A 25,820-nucleotide genomic window follows, 5' to 3' on the forward strand; every position below is an offset into this window, starting at 1 on the left:
TACTCTTCCTATAAGGACATAAATCATACTGGATTAGGGCATAACCTAATGACCTCATTTTAACTTAGTTCCATCTTTAAGAGACCGCTTCCTAATGTGGTTACATTCTGAGGCACTAGGGGTTAAGACTTAACATAAAATTCTGGAGGGAACACAATGCAGCACTTAAGGGTGTAATTCTCTATTTGGTTTTCAATTCCTTATACCACTGCTGATAGTTTTGAAATAGAAATACTTCAGATATACTTTACATCTCTCTGCCGAATTTACCCATTTGTTCATACATGTTGTTCACTATTTTCAGTATTTAACATACTATCTATTAAACAGAGTTATCCCTATCAAATAGTTCCAATATCTGAATTTGTCTGGTTCTGTTTCTTTCTGTGGTTCTTGATACCCTGTTTTGTCTTCTTGATTTTTTTTTTCTGTGTCTTACATTAATTTTCTGTTATTAAAAAGTAGCCAACTTGTGTAGGGTAGTAAACCTGAGGTAAATATTTTTTTGCAAAGAAATGGACATGATCTTTGCTGTCTTTAGTGTGGAATTTTTAGACCACCTACAAAACAGTTGATCTGGGTTTATTATAGGAATGGTTACCTTCAGTACATCTCATGGTTCAGATTCTCTGTTGTTTTCTTCTGTTTAGCAGGGGCTGGTTTGCCCAAGGATTTTTCTCAATGTCTTTCCATCCTCAAGATCAGGACTTGCTTTTTGCCTTAGGGAGGATCATTGTCTAGTTCTTGCCCTCTTCCAACAGTTGAATTCTGTTAACTTGTTGCTCAACACTTGTTAGCCTGCAGGGGAGGTTAATGAGATGTTCTCTGTTCTGACCATTCCCCTTAGGCAGGCATTGTATTCCTGCATTTTCTGACTGGGGCTTTCTCAGAGATCTTGCTCTGACATTAACAGTAGGTCTGACCATAGCATTTATTATTTTGTTCAGCCAGGGGTACAGTGTATTTTCTTTTCCAGTCCCTCAGCTACAGTGGATTTCCACCACTGTCCTAAAAGTGTGACAGTATTTTTGTTTTGTTTTCCTTTCACATTCTACAGAGGTTTAAGGCATTTATTCTCTTGTGGAGATAGGAGAAAACAATCCAGGTGGGATTTGTGTTTTTCCTTAAGTAGCTACATTTTTCTTCCCCTCTGCACCATGGAGGATACATTCCTTGTTCTCCTGCTCAGTCTCCAAACAATTGTAAGCACTGCATGAACTGTGAAGAGAAAAACCCAGTGGCTGCAAAATCCATGCGTGTGCAACTCCCCAGGCTCCATATTCTCTCAGTCTTCCACACTCATCCTCCATTTAGCTAAACTCTTCTTACTGGTGCCAGGTGGCATTTACTGCATTTAAGCAAGTGCTCATTTCCTTGGTGGGATGTCCCTTTGTTTAGATTTTGGTTAGTTGGCTGTCTTGCAATTGTCTGATGTGCTGAAGTGAATCTGGGTATTTTCTAATTGCTCAGGGATTTTATTGTTCTTACTGGTATATGTGGGAGTGATGCTCTTTCCAAGTTTATACATTGTTAAAGGAACCTAGTCTTAAGACCACAAGTTTATTAGTTAAACACCTTTAAGTGATATCATTCTGTCATTAATATTTATTTTTTGGACAGGCTATTTAATTGCCTTTGCCTCAGTTTCTTCAACAAGCAGATTAAACACCACAGCAAGATTATGCTCAAAAGTGATATTTATATGGCACTTGGTGTGGAGATGGAACCATGGACATGGGATCTGAGGTTTGGTTTGGATATGCCATTCTTTTTTCCCACTAAGTTATCTCAGAGCCCCTTCCCTTATCTACAAAATGAGAACATTTGACTAAATTATATCCATGTTGCTTCTCCATCATGATCTGAAACCATTATAAATCATACTTCCATCTTAGAACACACAATTTTTTAATTGTCTTACTTATCTATCTCCTACAGGTGCTATGTTTGTGTGTGCATTAATGTGATCATAAACTATTGCTAATATTTGAAAGTTAATATTTGGAACATTGAATAACATAGTTATACAGTTTGTGAACTAGGTTTCTTCCTTTAATGATTTGTTATATTTTCTTATTCTGTTACTTAGAGTTCAAATTAGAGTACAAAATTGCAATAGTCTTTTGAAAAATAACAAAAATGTATTTTATCTAGAGTTAAAATCGGAGTGCATAGTTTTGATGATATTTTGAAAAATAACAAATATATGTTTATTTGAAGGCAAAAATAACTTATTAAATACAAAATATACTTCTTTAATTAAGTTGTTGATACATTTCAGCAATAGTGTCAGTCAAGTAACTTTATATAATTTGCTGTCTGTTCTTTCTATTTGTTATGCATGCATGTGTTTTATATCCAATAAGCATGGTTTCCTCTCACCAAGAAGAGAAAGTTTCTGGAACTGCATGTTATTTTACAAAAGAAAATTGAGATTAGCTTCTAAGGAAGCATTTACATTAAGTTTTTAAGATACTGTCTTTCTCATTACATAACTATATAAAAAGAAAATTAAATCCATTATTAAATTTCAGAAATTGGAGGAAAAAATATAAAAATAATACAAATTATTTACTCATAACATTTCTTTCTACTAAAATTTCATTGCACATTTCAAAACCAAATCTGTCTGCCTGGTGGATCTCTCAGATATCTCATTATAAAGACTTGTCCCATTTTTATAATTACTAAGAATTAGAAAAGAAACCAAAATACTTAAAATACAATAGTTGGTGTGAGGGAAATTCATCGGCAATGCATTTCTGTCTTTCTTGCCCATTTTTCAGTGATTTAAAAACTGAAAATATTTATACAATTAAAGTACTGCTGACTCCAGTAGGTTTGAAAACTGAAGGCTCAACCTATTTGTTAAAAGCCATGCATCATTTGACGTTACATAAAATCCCATGGATCCCCCACAATTCCTCTCTCCAGTGAAGCAGAAAGCATAATCTGGACTTGAAAAAGAATAAAAGTAACTGCTAATGATCAGGCCCGTTTTATAAAACAAAGGAATTCACCTTCTCCAAGATTAAACATTGGTGTGGCCCAATAGTTATATTTCAGAAAGAATGTATTTCCCTTTGAGAGAAGATATAAAGTTGCTGACTAGAAATGCTTAAATGATCTACAATTTCCAAATTCAGCAGTGACCAGAGTATGCTACATCAGACAAATGCAAAACTAAAAATTTTCAAATTTTAAATCAAGACACTTCATTTGTTGATCTGCACTTGGAATTCCTTATGAAGTAATAAATTACCTAAACTGTATTTAATAATATGACAATTTGAGTCAGTTTTTCCAGTCACTCCTTAAAAACAAAATCTTACTTGTTTATTTCTTACTGGTTTCATGAGATCATATGAATGATTGATTCTGTCCTTTAATATTGAATGGCCATGTGCTCAAGATATTTAAAAGGATATTGAAAAATAATGGGATAATGATGTAAAACTATTAATTCACAATATAAATTCTCTTTTGATTTTTCACATAATTACAATTTTGGATACAGCTAAAGGGAACGAGGAAACCATGCTTGCCACTTACTACCTTAGAGCCAAGTCCTGTCTTTACAGGTTTATGTCTTCATATAAACTGACTATGGTAATGACAAATCTTCAAGTAAATCATTTAGATCATACAACAGAGTTTGGAGCAACAGTTCTAGATAACTGTGGTAGGCTATTCTGAGTAATTTATAATGCCTAAGCTAAGCAATATGAATTAATAATTCATTATGATTATGATTATATTTGCCATGGCAATGCTAATTATTTACATCAGCTAAATCTGACTTCATTAGGCACAGCTTGACTATTAGTAAGAGATAATACATTGGAATTTTACAGACATGTTAAATTTATAGATTATTTCATATTAGACTTCTAGGCGCCTAAATTCTTTTACATGTTACTATTTAAACACACACACGCGCACACACACACACACACACACAATATACCAATCACCACTTAAATCTACAAGTGACTATTTTTCACTACAGATAGGATACAGTTATTTAAATTGTCAATTAGTCTTAATTTTAAAAGTTCACCTGTGCATGATCATGGATGAAAAAAGATCAGTATTCAATTATTCAATTATAAATATATATATATATATATATATATATATATATATATATATATATATATATATATATATATATAGCAATGGTTACATTTAATATAGAGCACTTAGAAGCATGGTCCCAGCCCAATCTGACTCTTAAGACTGAGCTATAAACCCCTGCATTACATTGTTCTATTTATATTAACTCTAAGAGAAGAAACCAGTGGGACATTTTTGCCTTTTAAAAAATACAGTAATGAGGGCCATTCCCTCCAGGCTCCTTCTTTCTCTAATGTAAGAGAGAAAAAAGGAAAGGCCACCAATCCAGTTATTTAGCCACTGGAAAATTAGATTCACACTTCCTCTTTATAATCCCCATAGGATCTGTTACAAACTTGGTTTAGAAGCCCAAAAGCTTAAATGAATTTGTGTTAGCATTGTGATGTCTTCATTTGTCAAATTAATGGACCACCAATTTAGCATCAGGAGATGGCCTGAGGGAAATAGAGACCAGAGGAAACAAAGTTTTCCTTAGCGGTAAGGAATGGAAATTCTGAAACAAGAAGGCCATTCTGGTTTTGGAAGAACACCCGGGTAATGGTGCCTGAGAAGTCGGTAGTAAGGCAACTTTTCTATGTGGGAGGAAAGTACCATGGTAGAAATAGAACCCATGGTAAGTACATTTTGTGCTGGACCATGTCTAATACCTAATTTGATAGGGCCTGTGTGTTCTGCTTCTCTCCAGAGATCTTCAATGACCTCTACCATTCACTTAATCCACACTAATCTAAATCCTTTTAGATCCAATTACATGATTGCATCTCATAATGAGCTAAAAAAATTACACTTAGTCTTACTCTCAGGAAACTTGAAAATGTATATGATGGCAACATTTTTCTGGTCTAAAGTATCCTCTTCATGCTCTGTGGTGCTGGGCTTCTTAGTTTTAATCTTGAGCAGATTCAGAATTATTTTCCTTCAGAAAGTCGTGATCTTGCCTTCAGAATTCCTGCTGTCTTGTATAGTAAAGAAATCTAGCTTTGAATTGTGGCAAGAATATAAGTCATACCCTGTAAATTATTTGCAAATTTAATTTTTAATCAAAATACAGTCTAGTGTGGGCCATTGATGTCAAAAACAGATGAAAGTGATAAATTTTAAAGGTATGAACGTTAGTGATAATTTTTTAAGTGAATAAAAATAAGCTTCTGGGTGAAGTTTCAGGTAGAATTCAGGATTCCTTCCATTCAGTTTGTCCCAATCAAATCCCACAGGACTACTGAGATTGGTCGATTATAGGTCTTCTCTCAAATCATAACATTATACCTGTCAACAGTAACTTTGAATCTCCAGCTATTTAACTTCAGTCAAACACTTAGATGAAACGTGTAATTTCAAAGGGCTACCTAAGGTATGGGTCAACCTTGTATGTATGATCTTACATACAATTAGCCTTCTTCAGAGGGTCATCCAGCTATATGAGTGTGCTCTAGGACAGACCTACCAACCAGCACATATGACCCACTGGGTGAGCTCTGTCATGGGTTAGAGGTAGGACAGCTCCAAATATATTGTCCAGTATGGGACCTATTTAAGAACAGAAAGATTACTAAAGCTCTGGAAATTTATCATTTTTGAAATATGGATTGATATAATAAGGTTATTTTATTGTACATAGGTATTCAAAATAAAACCACATTTTATAAAATAAAAATATGTTGCTATGTTTTTATTAAAGCAATAAAATATTCCTGTATAGGTATTGAAACATTAAAACATTAATATGAACTTAGAATCATTACATTATTTTAATCAAGTTATAGGTCATATACATCTTTAATAACATTAAATAGCATTTTTATTAAAAGTATTTTCCCATATTAGCATTTTACTTTCTATTTACCTGTAATATTCCTTAAAGTTGCATCTTCTACTTTATGTATATGAAAAAGAACCATTTACATAGTTTCTTCTCTCTAGTTTGTAATATTCATATGTGTAAAACAAAACACTAAATACTCCTTTCACTGGTTTTAATATAGCTTCTAAGCTTAGATCAAAGCCTGTTGAATGGAGACCATTCTCAATTGTAATTTTTTTTAATGTGTAAATATTTCAGCCAAATATTGGTGCTCTTTCCTTTTTGAGGATTCTTTGGTACAACTTGCATTATTTCTTCATTCTCACCATTAGTGACTTATAAGGCTTTCTCAGGTCTGTTTCATTTCATGAATCTACCTGTCAGATACCAAAATCTTGAGATTAGTATCCTTGATCTATTCTCTTCAACCTTATTGGTCTAAATCTTCTCTCTCTCTCTCTCTTTTTTAAAAATAATCCTATTACTATAATATTAATGGAAATTCAGGAGGGAGCAAAACTCTTAGTGCTCACCATACACATAAAGGTTTAAATCACTATCAAATACTTACAAATTCCAGTTTTTTAAAGAAAGAGAAGTTATGCACACTCTTTGCTACAGTTGGCTAGGGGAGTGGTTGCTGTCATCAAGAACAAAAACAAAAAGATAAATATATTCACTTTCTCTCTTCTTTAGGGAACAACCTAGACTGTGTTCCTGTCCAACTAGCATGAGTGGTGGGAAAACGAATACTCTTTAAAAACAATAAATGTGAGACTCTATCATAATGCAATTCTTAAATGTGTTATTTTAGAAGTCATTCTCTAGATTCATTCAGATGGAAATTTTCTGTATCCCCAATCCTATGTGATAGCCTGTAGTCACGCATGGCTATGGAGCACTTGAAATAGGCTAGTATGACTGAGTAAATGAATTTAATGGAAATTAATTTATTAATTTAAGTCAATATATAACCACATACCTCATAGCTACCATTTTGGGCAGTGCAACTCTATTTAAAGAATCAGAAAGGTCATATTTATTTATTGTAATATGCATATTTTTACATTTATAAACAAGCCTATTATCTTTTCAGCATTTTTTCTTTCTTGCAATTTTTAAGTTTCTGGAGCTAATTTAAGCATTTTCTTGGGGAAATGAAAGATAAGTCTCAATGGCAATATAACCAGCACAAATGCCTCAGCATTGAAAACAAAGCAAAACAAAACACAGGGAAAAAGTCTCATAAATAAGGCCCACAACCCTAAATGTTTACCCATAAAACTGCTTTTGAGATTTGTTGTGGATTTTGTGATGTAAGTCCATAAAAGTGTAAAAATTATCCTCTTCTTTCCTTGAAGCCATTGGCAAATTGTGAGTTGCTGGTGACTTTTGTTGTTATCATTACAGGTTGAAACAATAGTGCCTCTTGAATTATTTTAGTGCAATGACTGTCTTTATTTTACACACTTTATTTTCTCAATATTGTCCAGTTGGCATTCAAGTTCAACAATCCAGTTTTTCTCTGACCAGATTTCAGGTTTTTTAAGACCCTGTTCCCATCTCAATGTACAATAAATAAACCAACCAACCAACAAATAAATAAAAAACCCAAAAATCCTGTATTAGAATAAGATTGTTAAATGCCTTAAGCCTATTCTTCTGGGCCATGACAATGTATTTACTTAATCACCTATTAGATATCATGTCCATGTCAGAAGGATCTTGAATAGCTATGAACTGATCTATACCCAGTGGAAAAAGTTCCCCAAGAGTTAGTAAATTAAACCACCTTTTTGATTTTGAGTTGACGGCCAACTCAATGGTCAGTTATACTTAGGTGTAGAAGCAGAATCTGGTCTTTATTATCTATTTTTCATTTCAGTCATGGCTAAAAATGTAGGCATTTGCATCATATAATAGCAATTTTAGGCAAACATCCAGCTTTAGTAATATGCATCAGTCTTTCAAGTTTTAAGTAAAATTACACATTATAATTTTAATTGGCATAATATTCCCAATAGTGAAATTGAATTACAATGTATTTTTTATTTCCATAGTTCCCTATATTAAGAGTGTATATAAACATACAGGTAATTATGCAGATACTTGAATCTAAAAATCTTATATTATTTTTAGCCTAAAATTTAATAAGCCATTATTAAGTTAATATCACTAAATAATCATATGGAGATAATTCCTATAATGCCTTGAAGATAATCACAAAAGTTTAGAATTTCAGAATGGTTCAGTCATATAATACATATCCTCAAATTCATAACTGAATATTCAGTTTCTGGCCTAAAGCTAGGGTGTTGTATATGTGGAGTTTATCACTTTTCTTAAATAACTGTGAGATTTTTTAATTAATATGTTCATGTCCTCTTTCATGGTTGATCTTTTTGGTCAGTAAAACGACTACTGAATTGGTTGTCCCGGAACTTGAGGCATTTGCTATTCAATTCCCGATTTCAATAATTTCTCAAGTAGCTTTTTAGAACTGCTTACCAAATTGTATTATCAGACAAAGAAGTTAATGATTTTAGTCCTCATGCAATAGTTTCCTTTCTACTGTATATTCAGTGAGCAACACAGATCTAGCTGATCAGAAATGGATGCTCAGTGAAGTGCGTTTAATTGCCACAAATTTTCTTGTTAATTTTATCCCAAATCCAAGTCTGTTAAACTAAAAATAACATATCAACTGACTGAGTTAAGCAGTCTGAACAAGAATACTCTGGTCAATGTTAACAGATGACCTTATAAATGCTATGGTCTGAATATTTGTGTTCCCCCTCTCCCCCAAATTCATATAGTGAATCCTAACACTTAAGGTGACAGTATCAGTAGGTGGGGCCTTTGGGAGGTGGTAAGCACATGACAGTGCAGCTCTCAGGATTAAAATGAGTTTCCTTACAAAGGGGCTCTAGAGAGATCTCCTGCTCCCTTCTACTATGTAAAGACACAGTGTGAAGTTGAGAAGTTGGGTCTGCAACCTGGACTCTTCAGCAGAACCCTACCATGTTAGCATCCTGATCTTGAAATTCCAGCCACCAAAACTCAGAGAAAAAAATTTCTAGTATTTATAAACCACCTAGTCAACAGTATTTTGTTAAAGCAGCCTGGACTAAGATAATTGATAAATTAATAAATAAGTTAATTAGTTAGTTAATTTAATAATGCTTATTTTTTTAATGTAAGATTTGGGGAAATAAAAGTGAACTTAGAGAAAAAGAGAGGGATGTGTAAAGTAAAGTTACAAAATTGTTCCCTTGTATGAGTGGTACCAGAAGGTAAAATTAATCTGTGAAACTCTTTACTTAGATGGCAGAATAACTGTTCTCTGTATATATTTCTTCTTAGGTGAGATAAATGTTATAACTTGATGATTTGAGGGAAAGAGAAAATTTATAAATGATATAAATGAATCCAGAATGCCTCCAGTCATTTTTAAATGATTTTTTCAACTCTTTTGCATAATTGCTAGCTTCTTGTTTCCACTTGTATTTTTTATCACTAATTTGGTGTTTACTAAAAATTTAAATCATCTGGGCATAACCTGCTGTTATGAAAGAACACTCATTTTCTATTTTAGTTTTTTCCTATATCTAGTTAAAGAGTAGAAAAGCTAAAAAGGATGTGCTTATGTCAGAAATATCCATAACATTAAGATTCCTAATTACCAACTGATGACATTTAGCTAAATTTTATTCAATGTAAATATTGGCAAGTTAATTATCAAAGTTCTCCAGTGTTGTGTTTTACTAGTGATTTGCCTATCACATTGAAATCTCGTCCACCTTTCAGGCTGAAAATATCCACTCACTCATATCTATCTAAACTTATTTTCTGTCTAAACTCTTCTTTGAAATATATATATTATAGTTAATATGCAAAACATACTTGGTTGATCTATGTTCTATTTAACATGTCCATTTTACTGAGACAAATCTTCCCCAGTCTTGCAGTTCCTCCTCCTGCTCAGACTGTTTCAGCTCTTACTGACCTTGCTTTCTTCTACACCTCTGTGGTATGAGGAAATATTTGATTTGTGTATGTATGTGAGTGCATGTCTTGCAAGGTCTGGATAATCCTAGAACAGCAATTAGTAAATGCTCCAAAAATAAAGGTACACACACACCCACATATTATAAATTATGTCAAGTAGAATTGTTCAGCATAATTATGACAGTATCTATGCATAACAACAATAGAGTTAACCTCTAACAGGAATGTTTTCGAAGTAATATTTTATAAACTTTCAGTTCATTTGGTTGTTTTTAACATATTGAGGAATTCTGTTTTTGTGACTAAATGAATAGTCTCTACATTTTCTCTAAAACTGCCATACTTTGAAAAAGTCTTTAGAAAGCTGAGGGTGTTTTCAGCTGAAAGGACATTGTGAAAATAATTTTATTTATTATAGATATAAAATACACACACATGTGTGCATTATTATTTGATCAAAGGGTTGGTCTATTAGTGGTGAAGTCCCTCTCGGTATTAAATATTAAAATTGAAAATGTAAACTCTGGTAATAATAAAAATTGTTACACATAGAAAATAAGTATGCTTAACAGAAAAGTAAAAGAATAAAAAATCATATTAAATACTCATTTCTCAAAAAAATGAGTTGGGATATTTAAATCTTTTAAGAGGTGCTAGAATTATTAGCAAACATTAAATTAGTAGCTTCAGTGTAATAAATGTTCTTTTCATTCCTTTCATTTTGGTTGTCTGCTAAAATTTTTGATCCTAGGCAAACTATTTGATGAATATATACTTTCTATGAGTAAGAACAGTTGCCCTTTATTGATGAAAGTGCTTGACACAAATTATAATATTTGATAATTATAAAATTTGATCATTTCTTGGGTACAACGGTTAGGGGAAATACCTAAACACCTTCTGAAATTCTGGGTTAATCTTGACCCTTTGTTGACATATTGGTAATTAATTCAGTGTGATTCAGCTTTTTATTTCTGATTGGTTTTCATTTTCCTTGATATTTTTCTTACTTTGTGTTGAGGCTTTTAAGCTTCATAACCAGGAGCTATTTCATCGTAGTGATTGCAGGCCTGATTTTGACAATTTCAGAAATGACAATTTTTCAATAAAATGGGTGAGCATGTCAATGGAAGAAGATAATTTGATAGTATATGTCAAATTTACAAAAAAAGTCAACCAGCTGTCCTTTGGCTACTCTGCTTTTCTATAAGAGATACTCAGATAATTTTGGTAGAAAGTCTGATTTCTTCCATGTTGAGGATTATTATGAAGATTATCTAAGATTTAACAGATAAAATAGACTGGTTTCTTTTTTTGCTTTTTTGTTTGTGGTGAGAAAAATACAACTGTAACTGAAGCTTAAACATAATGGTGTTAAAATTTTATTTTGCTTTCTAACTTATTTCCCAAAGGCTGCTTTAAAAAATCTATGGTTAGCTTTTACTGCAGACAGAATACTAGGTAGGTTATTTTGATTTAATAAAAAACAGAATCCAACAAAGCACATTATAGTTGGTGGAGCCCTTACAATGATGATGCAAATGTACATTAGGTAATTCCTCTAAAATGACTAGCTTCATTTAACCTATTTAAATAGCTGAGAAGATCTTGGATTAAGAGAAAAAAATGCAGATTCTGGCTGTAGTTAATAACTGTATTAGTAGAATAAGTGTTCTCATTAAAAGAAAAAACTGAGATAAAAGTAAAACCTAGATCTTATTTTATTTAGATCTCATAAACATCCCTCATCTGACTCAAAAAAGAATATCAGACAATGTTAATATTTAAATATTAAAAGACCTTATACACATTTAGTTAATAGTATCTTTTAGAGTATATGATCTCTTTAGCTCAGTGAACTTTGTACATTTTGACCATTTTCACTTTTCATCAAATTTGTCTGTTTTAATACAAATTTAAAACATGTTTAAATTGCACCATCAAATCAGAATATTGAAAAATTCATTCCAATTGTTTGTCTTTATAGTTTACTTTTTCCTGGTGAATTCCAAAAACTTTAAAATTTGAAAAATGAATACGAAATAGAGAATATGATTTAGTTGCCTTCTCAAGGAATATTAAGTAAAACAATCGAAATGAAACAACTAGTACTGTGCTTGATATTGGTAATAAATGCATATTATGCTAATAAATGCATAATATTTCTGAAGTGGAATTTGAAATTTGAAAATGATAGATAAAATCTACCACAAAATACATTAATCCTTTCAACCTAATTGTTATTTCATGCTTAAACTGTTTTCTTATTTTACATTCCAAAGTCTTTGGTAGAGTCATTATTCTGGGAGGAAAAACAATTCCTTCCTTTAAAGTGGTATATTAATGAATATACGTACACTTAATAGAGAATTAAAGTTTTGTACCTTCAAAAAGTGAAAGTTCTAAGGAAATATACACTCTTTTGGAAAAAGTTGTTAACAATACAGGATTACTTATTTTAATTATGTGCAGTCTATTCTGTCGGAATGTAGTTTTTTGGGGTACATGTGCTTTATGTTGTCAATTTTAATGTAATCCATCTGTGTAGTTGATAGTGTGATTTAAAACAAGCCAATTGATGTTTCCTTTGTTCAAAATTAAGAGAGAAACTTTGGGCGGAACCTTTTGTATTGGGAAAGGTTTTGTCTTGAGTTTGATTCCAACTTATAGTCTAATTTTCCACCTAAAACAGAATCATCCTTTGAATCATGGTTTCATCTATCTTCTACAATATGTATATTATGTACAATATGTATATTATATACATACATATATATATGCACATATATATATTGAACATATGTATATTATATATCATTTTTAAACTTAGATGTTTAAAAAACTTACTGTTACATAAAAAATAGCTCATTTCTGAATTCCTGTGATGATCTGTACTATTGTTTAGTTTGATCACACTACAGAAATAACTTTTGAGTGAATAATCATTTTTTTTTCCAGAAGTATTTAAGTGATAGGATGTAAAGGGTAAAAAGCATTGCCATGTCAGAAGATTTTTAGGCAGGTACATGGTACAAGAGATATAAGACTAGAGAAGATGAGTGAATACCAACAGAAATTAGGATAAAACATTTACTGTTAATAAATAAAAAGTCCAAATACAATTCCATGTAATTCTACATGTTTTTTTCATTTTGGGATCATTGTCAACTAAAAACATAGTGTGATACAAAAATTAAATGTCTGTTATATTACATATTGTGTTGTTTTGTGTGTGTGTGTGTGTGTAGAGAAAGACAGAGGGAAGACTCTATTGTGATATAATATGATGCCATAACCTGAAGTTTAAGGTCTGGTTAGTGGAGGTCCAGAAAAGTCTGAGATGAAAGGAAGTAAAGAACATGACAAAAACTGGGACAACAGGGAGCCCTTCTTTCTGACAAGAAAGATCTATCTTCAACTGTGTTAGCATGAGTAATTACGGATTCTCTGAGCTAAGGAGCACAAAAGAATGTAGAATGGTAAAGCAGCAATGCTGAACTACCTGCAAATAGGTGAAATTTTAGTACAAAGGAAGGAGTCTGGCATTGAATCATTCCACCAGGAACATGGTGCCAGGCACTAAGTGAAATGATTAGGCCCCTTCACTGATGATTTTGAGCTGAAGGTGAGGAAAGCCAAAAGCAATTAAGTCTAGAAATACGGCTTCAAGTTCTGTTTTCATCTTGTATCTAAAACTGTTATAGCGTTTGTGTTTGTGGATGTGTGGGTGTGAGTGTGTACACATTTAAGATGAGATTATTTACATATGTTAATGTTAGGAATGTTAAGTAGAAAGACAGATAAGGGGGAGATAATGTTCAAAGAAAAACCCTCCCAAATTCTATCCAGCTAGGGGGTCCCATGTGAAGACAATAAAGGGTTGCACGGAAATAACTTCCTTGCCTGTTGGGACCAGGCCAGACTGGTCCTGACCCGATCCCAGTGTGGTACAATTGAACAAAACTAAGAATTTCCCAAATAGGAAAAGATATCCCCACTGAGAGGGATGGCTATATAGATGGACCTGTCAATCAAATGACCCCACGTTGTCAAAGAGGAACCTCCTAGACAAATAAATCACACAGGCCTCCCGCCTAACAGATAGAGGCTTTTTTCTACCTTGACTTTGGCTCACTCCTTCCTCAGAGTGCATTCAAATAAAACTTTTGCTCTGCTTCGTTATTGTGTCTCTGCCTTTCAGTTCCTTGTTGCGGTGGGGACAAGGACCGAGAAGAGCAAACTCAGGCCAGTAACGTTAATACATGTCATTTTTCAAAACTTACATTAATAAAAATTTCTATGTGGTGTATTTAAGATATGTCTTCATTCTCAGAAGATTCATTGCCTTTTTCTTATTAAGGACTTAAAGATATAAACAAATAAACAAAACATTCCAGCAATTCTTTTGGGACTCCTCAAAGTATAACAACTCCAAACTACCTGCATCTTTGATTTAAAAGTATTGTTGAGTTTTCAAAGTGAAAAAGAAGAATTAAAAAATAAATTACATGTAAGAAAAATTTATGGAGTACAGTGAAATCAATATTGAAATGGTCTAATAATTAAATGATTTAAACTCACAATTAATATCTGTGATAAAAACTTCTTTAGAACAAGGGTAAAATATTCAGAGAGTCAATCCGTTAATGCAGAGTTAATTTTATGAGAAACACATATATTACTTAATTATTTTTCAACAATGTGTTATGAGGTTAGGTACCATTTTTATCCTCACTTTACACAGGAAAAAAGTCTGGCCCAGTAAAATGACCTAAGTGAGAAACTCAGAAAAGCAAGATATATATTCTAGATTTTGATGTAGACCTGTTTCATATAAACAATAAGGATGTACTCTTAAAAAAACATTTACAACTATATTACATGCTTGGAAGTTAATAGGCAAAACATACTTGATAGAGCCTATAGTCCAATGGCTTGCTTCAATTTCAGTGGAAACAAAATTCAGTCTATAGACTATTGCAGAAAGAACACACACCTAATTTCATCTTACAGATAATGGAAGGTATTTTGGAGTATGGGAATCCTAAGCTGGATTTTAGATTAAAGAGTAGAAATAACTTGTTAAAAATGTTAAAAAGCATGAAATCTGGAACCACACTGCCTGGTCTATATTCCATCTCCCCATTTCATAAGCAGAATAAGTTAATTAGTAAAAATGGTCCTCGGTTTCCTTACATATAAAATAGAGATAATAATAGTGTATCTTTCATAGATATGTTGTTAGATTTAAATGCATTTACATATGCATATTGCTTAGAACTGGGCCTGATGTAGAGATAAAAAAGCTATGGAAGTGGTTTATATTATTTAATATTATTATTATTATTTATTCAGGACATGACGTGCACCAACACACAGCACATGCTCTCAAACGCCTAAGTGAAGTCAAGGAGGTAAGAAACAACATGGTATGTTTATGGATCCATGAGAAATTCAGTGCCTGGGGTACAGAGGGGTAAGAGGGCTAAAGGAGAGGTGGCAGAGGCCCAGTCACACAGTGACTTAAATGTGATGCCAAAGGGGTCAACTTTGTAATAAGGAACCACTGAAAAATCTCAAACTCTGAAACTGGCCTCTTTTATGATTTTACATATCACCCTGAGGAGAGACGATTTTTGCATAGCATACCCAGAGATTGGGATATGTAGGGGGCTACTGTAACTGTCCAGATGAGGAATGATGAGGATTTAAATTCAATAGTATCAGATATGAATAAAAAGGGGTGAACAAATTTTAGAAACAAACAACTATTTGAGTGATTTGGTGGATGCAAAGAATTGAAAATTCCTTTAAGCTTTTGGTTGCACTGACTGAAATCAATCATGTAAAAAATAAGTAAATAATAAAATTAAATAAAAAGGGCACAACAGGATCCAAATTCAGTTTAACATCTGATGGGGTTGAGATTCTTGCCTGGCACAAATGAGGATGTCCAGTAGAAATCTGAATAACATATACCAGCGAAGCTGTACGTATATTTAACCAATCACAGAGCTCTAGATTTTTGTTTCATGGTTTTTTCAACTTCTATAATTGTAGAATATGAGCTGCCACAAGGGGAATTCCTCAGGCTGTAAAATTTCTATTATGATTTTTTTCAGTTATTGTTATATGATTGGTGCCAAACTCTAATTTATATTACGGAAACTCTTGATTTTCCATGAAAATAAATAAACCAAAAATATGCAAACACCACTTCAGAATAAACATTTTTGTTTGACCATTCAGTGAACTTTTAGTAAATGTGTGTTTATTCAATTTGGGGACAGATGAACATAGAAATAAAGAAATTAATCTTAACTTGTTACTAGAAGAATTCTTTCTCCAACTTAAAATTTCTCCAACTCCCCATTGTAATTTAGTAAAATAAACAATCAACTCTTCTGGTCCTAATCTTTTTTATTCTTTCCATTACTAATGAAAATGGAAACTCAGGATTATGTTTTGGTTACTAATTACTTGCTGTAATTTATATTGTGTGACTATTTTAGGATTCAACTTGAATTCAAAAAACCATGTAAAATGAATAGGGTCAGCTTTTCTTCAACAGCTCTCTGCATTCTTATTTTTTTTATGTTACTTTTTTTCTCCTTGCAATCAAATCTCAAAGAATTTGGCAAGGGCTAAAATCTCTGTACTGTGTTCTTTGACCTTTTATTTATTAAAATGCTCTGGATACAGAGTAATTTACTTTGCAAATATTTATTGTTTCACCCAACTTGAAATAGGAACTGCAAGCACTTTGATAAATGCATCCGGAGATTGTCTGGCTTCTCCAAACCTTCTGGAATTACTTTTATCCCTTACTGAAATGGTATCCTGCAATTTTCTGCTAGTGTGTCTGTAGGGAAATCGCAGCTAATATTCCTATGAATTGTATTGCTGCAGCAACACCTCTATTTTCCTCTGTTGGTGGAGGTATAATGTTGTCAGAAAAATATAACCCTCAGTATCCCTGGCCCTTTTGCATCTCTTGCCTCTCGATTGTGCATTACAGGTCAAAATGAATAAGGCTGGGGGCTGTGAATGGTCAGGAGAACAGGTCTCTCTTACTGGGACCCTTGCCACAGGATAGTTCTGTATGGGCTGAGTCTGTTCTCCTCTTCTTGTCCCTACCGCACCAAAGAAGTGAAAGGCAGAGACACAGTAGCGAAGCGGAGTGAAAGGTGTATTTGAATGCACTCCAAGGGAGGAGCCGGCCAGAGTCACGGCAGACAAAGGCTCAGATCTGTTAGGCGGGAGGCCTGTGTATCACATTCTGGCTAGGAGATGATGACTCTTTCACTGAGAAGGTGGGGCTACTTGATTGATGGGTCCACCTGGACAGCCGTCCCTCTCAGTGCACATGTCCTTTTCTATCATGGGTTGTTCTATCAAGGGTTTGGGTAGCCCTTAGTTTTGTTCGGTTGCTCCCACATTGGGATCAGGTTGTGACCAGTTTAGCCTGGTTCCAATAGGCAAAGAAGTTCTCTTCCTGCAAAGCCTTTGTTGTCTTCACGGGGGACCCCCACCTGGCAGTTTAGGCTGTTTTTTCCTTTAATTTCATCTTTTCCTTTCCCCCTGCTGCTCATGTCTATCTTTTTACCTACCTAACAGTTCTTTGCCATTATTATGATTAAAGCCACTTCTCCTTAACCAGGTACTCCATTTATCATAACACTTCCTTAACTGCATATGACTCACAGTTACGTGGACCTGTTTTTCTGTAAGATACTGCCTTAGATACAAAGCTCTCTCTTCTATCAGTATAAATCGAAAAGATTTAGTTTAGCTTTAAATCATATTTGAGAAAAATACAAATGCAATGGAATTACATATGTCACTGTTAGGCTGGGAAAAACAGTAATAGGTGAAGCCTTCTATGGGAATATACAGAGTCAAGTTAAAGGTAAATGTTAGTTGACTTGGTGAAGTCATGAATTTTTCTAACAAATGCACCAAATCCACTGGCTGGCTTCAGTATCAAGGGAAGTTTTGTCTGACAGCTGCCTGATCCTTTCCATTATGAAGTCTACCATGCTGTTTATTCTTTTATTCAACAGATATTTATTAAGGGCCCACAAATCATTAGGCATTTTCTAAGCTTTAGAGATTTACCAGTGAACAGGAACACAGAAAGTGCCTGCTCTCATGGGAACTGCATTCTAATGGAACAAAAGACCATGAAGAACAATGAATTTAATGCACAAGTATTGAGAAGGAAAAGTAATACATCAGCGTAAGTGGTCGGAGAGTGTCAGGAATGTATTATTTTAAACATACTAGTTGGGTCATGTCTCTCTAACTTGGTAACAGCAGAGACATAATGAAGTGAGCAGGTAACTCCTGAATGTATCCAAAAGAATAGTCCAGGCAGAGACAACAAAAATAGCAAAAATTCTCAGGCAGAATTATAGGAATAATTGGTGTGTTCCAGAAACAGCAGGAAGATCAAGCAGCTGTAGTTAACTGAGGAGGAGAGGTCAGAGAAGGAGAAGGAGAAAAGAGCATCCATGCTTAGAAGCCAAGAGGAAGGCTTTGGTTTTCACTGAAGGAAGTGGGAATCCATGGGATTTTAACAAGGGGACATGAGAAAACTTCAGCTTTTAGAAGCTCCCTCTGGCTAATGTTACAATTAGCAAGACCACAATTTCAGCCTTAGTTTTGGTTTGTACCTGGGGTATGCCCAGATGCCACAAAGTACTATCACATCACCAGGTCAGCATGCTGAAGCTACAGATTATTCAAAAATTTATTTTGTTATTATTATTTTAATTTTCAGAATTAGGTTTTTATTTTAAGATCTTAAGCTGGATAATATGAGAGGCATTAATTATTTCACCATGGACTAAGTATCTGTATATTTACATGTCAGATCACTTCTCAGGTTGGTACACATCTACTTTCCCAGGTCACATTTATGGCAGCCTCTTGGAAAATCTACAGCATGGTGCCAGAGCCCTGTGACAACCACATGTGTTATTCTTCCCTTTAGTTCCCTGATTGTATATTGTATTATAAGCTGTTTTGTGTGTGTGTGTGTGTGTGTGTGTGTGTGTGTGTGTGTGTGTGTGTGTATGTGTGTGTGTCTTATATTTAAACAACTGGTACATTAAAATCAATGAAAACCAGAAAGGGAGGCAGGAAATATTTGAGAAGGCCGTACAAAATTTTCCATAATTATAAGTCATCCTTCTTTACATTTTATATGTCTGTAAAATAACAGGAAGAAAACTTCTCCTCAGAGTCCAAAATTAGTTTAAAAATTATTGCACATGTCATTATGGCTCAGAATCTCTGTCCTGTGATAAGACATAGAAAAGAAACAAACTCTCCAACTCAAACACCAGCCCCTTTTCCTCTCAGCTGAGGTGAAGAGTAAATATTTCTACAGAGGCTTGCTTCTGAGCTACTGGCAAAACTTCAAGGTGTCATCTAATTATCAAGAAAAACAGGCCAGCTCCTATGTCAGAGACTTGGAATTTTCAGGAAAAACCACTTTCAATAGAATGTGAGGATTGTTGTGGGAAAAACTGTTAGTTCCCACTCAGTATTTGCCTCCCATTTTTCTGCAGAAACTAAAAATTGTACCTGGGCACACGGCAGCGGACTGGAAGACTATACCCTTCAGCCTTCCTTGCAACAGGTGTGGCCACACAAAGTGCTGGCAGTGGAGTATCAGACACATTGATGAGTAGGCATTTCAGGTTTCATTTCTAGTAGAACAGCTTTTCATCCTTTGCCGTCTTCCTCCATCTTTCTTGTAAGAGTGCAAGTATGGCAATGAATAACCTTGGACCACATACATGAGGGCTGTGCCATGAAAATGGCAGAAAATACAAGGGCCTGTGTCCACGACACCATGATGCTAGCCTGTAATTCTTGGGTAGAGTACTCTCCCAATTGTTGCATTAGAGGAAAATCAACTTGCATCACAGTTGAGCCACTTTGGCTTTGGGTCTTTATTAGAGCAGCACGTGTGCCATATCTTAAAAATAAAAACTAGTATCTAATAAATGAATCCACCCTTGCAATACAAACAACTACTACTATCGACAAGCAAACTTTATGTCTGGGAAGCTCAGACAACTATTTCAACTTTAAATCCCACATTAAGAAAGCTTTACTACCTTCTTAGTATTATCAGCTGACCTTCCCAAGATGAAAGCCTTTTCAGTTTTCTAAGGTGTTAGCTACATTCTGTACTTAAAAAAAAAATGCATATATTGACATTATTGTCTATAAAAATTTGATCCCAACCAATCATATATTTTCTCTTACTTATTTGTATTTAGAACTTGTAATTGTGTCAGAAACTTGACTTTGGTTTGACTCAACTGTTTTTAAAAACCTTGATTGCAAGTCTTTGATCAAAGAAGAGTTCTTTCCTGCTGTTTTTCCTTCTCCTTTAATCTTTAGAGCATAGCCCTAAGTTTTGGCATGGACAAAAGGATTTTAAAACATTAATTTTAAAAACGTTTTTTAAACTTTCTAAAAGTAATGCTATTATTCCAGTTTCCTGGGCATGATTCCACTCCACTGTGGTTGCTCTCAGGAAAAGTCCTATGTAATGGGCCCTGCTGATCTCGGTTTCATATTCCATCATTTGCTCCTGTCAGCAGTTTGTTAACTCTGGTTTTCTTTCTTTACCTAATCAACACCTCCAAACACACACACACACACACACACACACACACACACACACACATTTTATCCCCTCTGCTTTGGATAGTGTGTGTGAGTGCACAATTGCAGCAACCAGAATCTGGAGACAGGGTACTGTGTGTTTTGGTCTTTCTTATTTTTCCTGCACAGCTTCTGTAGTACTTGACAGAGTAAATTCCAATAAACATTTGCTAAATTTAATTATAATTAGACTGGAGAGACTTCAGCTAATAAAAATCACCAAGCTTTTCTGAGTGAATTTTGGATCAATGTTCAATCAGAAGAAATTAATTTTGTGTATCAAAATGTACTGTTTCAGATACAAAATACCTAAATGTCAAGTTATTCGTATGTGAAGATGTCATTATCTAGAATCATTTTGTTGAATTAATTATCTTAAAAAATATGGGTTTTTAGGTGAAGACAAATACTAAGTGTGCTAAATAATGAGCCCTAAAGAAAGTGAAAGTTATTTTATACAGTTGACCTGAACAACACAGGTTTGAACACAGGTCCAATTATCCATGGATTTTTTTTTCCAATAAATATACTAGAAAATGCATTGGAGATTTGCAACAACTTGAAAAACCATTTCCTTTCTCTATCTTTATTGTAAGAGTGCAGTATGTAATACATATAACAAACAAAAATATGTAATAATCGACTGTTTACATCGTCAGTAAAGCTTGTCAAACGGTAGGCCATTAGTTCAGTTTTTGGGTAGTCAAAAGTTATACGTGGATTTTCACCTATGTGTGTGTGTGTGTGGAGGCAGTTCAGTGCCTCTAACTCCTGTGTTGTTCAAGGGTCAACTATAGTTTTTTACAGCCTGCCTGCCCATGGGACAGTTCTGAATGAACTGCCATGCTTGGCCTCATGGGGTTAGGGTCTAGGTGAGATTCAAGATACTTCTATCCTTGTGGGGCTGGAGCAGCTACATAAGGTTTATTTCAGGGCTAGTTAAGACCAGGGTATTAAACCTTTTCACCTACAGAAGCTCCTGAAAGAGGATTTCAAATTGTCCAGTTTTCTGAGAGTCTTCATATTATAAATTTAGACATGAATGGAGTGTTAAAAAAAAAGAACTCTGATCTGGACTTTTTGCTACCTGACTTATCAGGGCCTAAATATGTGTTCAGTTCAACAACATTAGGAAATGAGTGATCTTATAAGGATAGAATGATTTGCATTTTCACTTTCTGAATGCAAAACATATACTTTATTGTTGAAGAGCCAGCTCTGTATACGAGCTGAATAAGTTTCATCTTTCCACCAATACCCTTCTCCCACCTCCTGATGCTTCTTTCAGAGGGACCTCAGAGCTTCCAGGTTGCCTTTGTAATCACGTTAATTTCATTCAACAAATGGTCATGGAATATTTATCATATGCTGGGCACCCCACTAATCTCTAAAGATAAACTATACATAATCCTGCTGTCATGAAGTTTATAGTAAATATAGTAGGGGAGATAAGCAATACACAGATACTTACGCAGAATAATTAATCAAATAATCTACTCCCCTAAAAAGTATAAATTACAAACTATGAGACATGCTGTGAGAAGTAACTATGTATATAAATGGGGAAGTGTTATGCTTCAAGAAAAGGAAGAACAGACACAAAGGTTAAGAGGTAGGAAAGTGCTCTGTGAGTTTTGAGAAAGTGGAAAAATCCAAGTATGGCTGGAGTATGGGTATGATAGGAGGGGAATCAATAACTCCCCTCCAGGGAAGGACTTTCCCCAGCTGTCAGCTCCTCCAGGATCTGTCAGAGCTGCAGAGATCTACTTTGCCAGAGTTCATGCCCTTAAACCATGGTCATGCCAGGAACGATATAAAGGCAAGAGGCTTGACAACTCTGATGGGCAAAACTCATGCTGGAGCTTCTCACTGGCTTAGCTGAGGCTTTCTTGGGCATACACTGAAGTTTGACTTCTTCTTAGGTTCTATACTGCTTTCTACTCTTTTCCTTTCACAGATGCCGGTATTTATTTCTAAACGTATGTACAACAACTTAGTACCAGTGTCTGCTTCTGGAAAATCCTGGAGGGAAGTATGACATGTGCCTGGAGAGGTGAGCAGGAGCCAGGTAATGGAAGTCTTTGTTCTGACTGGGTCTTTATTCTCAGAGCCATTGATAGCCATCTAAGGGTTTTAGGCAGACAAAGGATACAATTTGATTTACATATTTAAAGGTTGATTGTGGTTGCTTTATAGGTTCAGTTGGAAGAGAAGAATAGGTGGTAGAGAAGGGATAAATTATGATCTCTGCATTGGATGTATGGAGGTGCCTTTGTGACATCCAAGTAGAGATCTTTGATGAGAATTGGATCTATTGGTCTGAAGTCCAGAGAAGTCCAGGTTAGAGATTAGCAAAGTACCTGCACTCCCAGAATACTTAGCTGCCAACTTCAACTAAAGTCAGAAAACAAAAATTTAAAATGAGCAGCAGGATAGAAGAGAAAAAATGGTAGGACAGAGGTGCCGTCCATCTCTGCGATGGAACCCACCCTCTTTTACAGCTTCCTTCCTCACTTCACCTGTGAACTCACAAACTCTCCACAATTAAGTTTCAAGACTTTTTTAATGTAGAAAAGGGGCCTAATGCGAGAGGTGGAACAAGGTGAGCTAATAGCCATTTCTGTAAGCAAGGATTATTGCAAATAAGGAAATCATGTTAATTGGATATTGGTTATTTGGGGAACTTCTTTTGTAAATAAATTCTTAAATCAGAAGCCAAAACCAACATTCAAGATGCCTTTGGAAGTACATACAGTTTGACAACACAGGGGTCAGAGGCACCAACCCTTTGCACAGATGAAAATCTTTGTATATAACTTTTAACTCCCCTCCAAATTTAGCTAGTAATAGCCTGCTTTTGACTAGAAGCCTTACTGATTACAGTCAATTATCACATATTTTGTATATTATATGTATTACATACTGTATTCTTATAATAAACTAGAGAAAAGAAAATGGTTTTTCAAATTGTTGCATATCTCCAAAATTTTTTTCCAATATATTTATTGAAAACATTTACATGTATGGGGATCTGCAAGTTCAAACCCCATGTTGTTCAAAGGTCAATTATATAAAAGCTCTAGTATAATTATTTTGTGTTTCACTCCTGATTTAGATGTATTCATTAAAAAAGTTGATAATACATTACATACTCTGACATAGCATAAGAATTTCCATAGCTTAACTAATGGACAGATTCAAATTATTTTTGCATACAATTATATAAACATACATAATGCCATCATCATAGAATTTGTGATTTAGGAGGAAACAATGAGATTCATTCCTTTAATCATATTAATGAAGAAATTAAGGCTTAGAAAGGATTACTGATAGTCCAAAAGCAAATATACACATGGATAAGAGCCAAAGTTTGAAAAAAATTACCTATCATTTATTGAGCATGTACTATATGCCAGGCACCATATTAGACGCATTCTAAGGACACAGTTTACTATTTTAGTATTAAGCTCTTAAGTTATTAAGCAAGGGCTCCAGAGCAAAACTGCATGTCTTAATCCTGGTTATTCTATCTGATAACTGTGTGACTTTGGACAGGTTATTCACCCTTTTTATGTCTCGGTTATCTCCTCTGTAAAATAGGATGTATATTAGTATTTTACTCACTGTGTTAGTGTTGGGATTAAATAGGTGAATACATGTGATATATTTAGACATTTATATAGTATATCTCACACAATAAGCCTTAGATGATTATTAGCTATTTATGTTAAAAACAATTGAACATATTGTGTCTGTATTTTATATATGACTACTGTGGCTCTGAAGGGTTAAATTACTTAAAATCACAAAATGTGTTCATGTTTCAGCTGGAATTCAAATGACGTTTTGACTTAAAAGCTTTTTTTCCACTGTATTCAGCAACAATTCCCAGTACTCCTTAAACTATTTTCACTTGAAGTGTCTTTTGACCTGTATTATGCAGTTAATAGCTTTTGTTTTTATGGCAAATAGCTTAAATACAATAGTCAAATATGGAATAAAATATGATGCTGAATATCTGTATTTTTCAAACTTCCAAAGGTAATCTTATCCCACCAAATGTTTATTTTCTTTGCAGCAAAATACCACAAAGAAGGTTTTATTGCCTTTGATTGCAATTACTCTGTGGTTTTCTAGTGCTGTATATTATTATTCCTAATATAGAGAGATTTTGCTCTTAGGATTTTTATAATGTTAACTGGAATGTTTTTCTGTTAAAATCACTTGGTCTACATTCTTTGATGTCCCAGCATTTGGTTCAGTAACTTTTCTTACATCAATAAGACTTTGATAGTTTGAGAAATATTTATTGCCTAAAATGTGCTACTGTACATTTGATGTTTTCTGTTTTTATTTTGTATTACTATTGTAGAAATATACATGAAAACAAAAGTTAAAAATCAATATACAATATATGTTAACAAAAGGATCAAGTACTTAAAAATGAATCCCCCTTTTGGGTCGGTATAGCAAATATAAAAAATTGCCAAGTTTTGTTGATTATAACATAAGGAGCTCATGAATTATTTAGTACAAAGAGCAAGAAATATACCGTGGGCATAATTTTATTATGTTGAAGACATTTCATGAATTTTATGATTGTATTTGAATTTAAGTATATCTAAACACAGGCATTATTTCAAGATACAGCTTCATAAGTGAAGGCACGCAGTTGGATGGCAAAACCAAGAGTACGACTGCCAGATCACTTTTTTAAGAGTTGATGGGAAGAACTGAACCTACTCTGGGAGTTCATCATTCATAAAATGAGGAGGCAATAAAAGGTTACTTCTTAAGTTTTTTCTTTTATATCTCTGAAGAAAAATATGGTCACGGTGAAGTAATAGCATATTACAAAATGAAAAATGAGTTCTCAAATTCATTTCTATTTTAATTTTCACTTAGAAAGATCAAAGCAGTTTTTAATATTGAAATTAAGTTGGTTAGCTTGAAACATATTTTTCTTTTTTCCCATTCATTATGTTATTAGCAATGAGAGAAGACAGTAAATAATTATTTTAAAATCTTTAAATGTTATTTTTTGAGCATTTGAGAGATGGTAAACTAGCAGTGCTAACATATTTAAAATCTAGCATGCTCACCATATCATTGACACATATACTTGAAAATTTCATATAGATTGTGTGCATTCTAACCATATTACCTGAAAATAAAGTTTTATAAA

Source organism: Manis pentadactyla, chromosome 5 (assembly GCF_030020395.1).
Source record: "Manis pentadactyla isolate mManPen7 chromosome 5, mManPen7.hap1, whole genome shotgun sequence".
In the NCBI taxonomy this organism is placed as follows: Eukaryota; Metazoa; Chordata; class Mammalia; order Pholidota; family Manidae; genus Manis; species Manis pentadactyla.